Source organism: Pteropus vampyrus, unplaced genomic scaffold (genome assembly GCF_000151845.1).
Source record: "Pteropus vampyrus isolate Shadow unplaced genomic scaffold, Pvam_2.0 Scaffold150, whole genome shotgun sequence".
NCBI classification, from domain to species: domain Eukaryota; kingdom Metazoa; phylum Chordata; class Mammalia; order Chiroptera; family Pteropodidae; genus Pteropus; species Pteropus vampyrus.
In genome coordinates this window covers 3,217,648-3,218,996 of record NW_011888931.1, presented here as the reverse complement: position 1 = coordinate 3,218,996, position 1,349 = coordinate 3,217,648, and the positions used below count along the sequence as shown (strand labels likewise).

At 42.4% G+C, this 1,349-nt stretch overlaps 1 pseudogene; it reads left to right on the top strand.

Moving 5' to 3' along the window:
* The first annotated feature begins 856 nt into the window (after nt 1-856).
* On the top strand, nt 857-975 carry LOC111745262 (annotated as a pseudogene).
* The last annotated feature ends 374 nt before the right edge of the window (nt 976-1,349 follow it).

Here is a 1,349-nt window from a genome sequence, read left to right as displayed (position 1 = left end):
CCTGGCTAATGACTTAACCTTGCACTTCCCCCTTGGGTGCTTTCTGACAGTCTCAGAGACTGGAAAGTGAATCATCTGACTTGGGCAATGCAATTTTGTCTGGCTGCCACTTCTACCCTTGGTTTCTGGTTCCCCGCAGACCACTTTATACAGATTCTTCTGTTGGAGAGGAGGTGGGAGTGGTCCCTTGACCTCTCCCAGTGTTCCTCTTGGGCAGGACTTAAACATCTCCAGCTCAGCTCTCCCTCATGAATGGTTCTCATCTGGTCCTCGGGAAATGCTCGTACATTCTTTAGTCCGATGAGTAGTGGAAATGCAGTTGGCTTCTGAGCACACGAGTCTTGAGTATTCTTTCTCCTCTTTTCTGAGCTCTCTCTCTGAACTGCTGCCTCAAGCCAATACCTTCAGCCTCTCAACTTTGAATATCTCAGATACAAGTTAGACACTCCGAATACCAGAGAACACCAGTCAAGTTGCCCTCATGGCCCTGTTGACACCCCCTCTCTAGTGAGATTATTGTGGGAAATCTTGGGTGAGTGGTTAGCTGGGACTCAGCATTGCTGTCCTAAAGAACACTTTTCATAGATCCTTTCCTGTATTCCATTTCCTCTGCCCTTTTATGATCCTATTTTGAGTGGAGGATTTTTAAGAGTCACCAAGGGGCTAAAATATTTCCTTTGAGATTTACTTTCTGCTCTGGCAATTACTTTAGAATTTTACTTCTATTATCTTTGGTGCCTCAGTCAAAATTTTTCTTTTACACCTTGTCATACTAATGTGGATCTGTAAAAATTGCTTTAGTTAATACCACCAAGGACAAGGAGCTAAGAAAACATGTTCTCTAAAACCATAGGCTATCTACAGCCATGCCACCCTGAACAAGCCCAATCCCATCTGATCTCAGAAGCTAAGCAGTGTCGGGCCTGGTTAGTACTTGGATGGGAGACCACCTAGGAAGACCAGATGCTGTAGGTGTAAAAAAAGTAAAAAAAATAAGGGATCGTAAGCTGACAAGTTCCTTGCAATCTGTGAGGTCAACCAAAGGTTGCCTTGCCTTGATAAATAAATAAATAAATAAATAAATAAATAAATAAATAAATAAATAAATAAATAAAATCATAGGCTGTCAAAAACTTAGCTGTCTGAGAATCAGTGAGAAGGAAACACTCACTCTTGCCTAGAAATGGGAGACTATGGGTCACCGTGACACAGGGAAGCAGCCTTGATTTCCAGCCCAGGTGCAGACCTTCAGTTAAAGGATTTGGGGACACAGCATTCTGCACTTCTCTTAATTGTATAGAGACTCTGAATCTGCCTTTTAGCCCTAAACTGATGTCAATAAAAATATT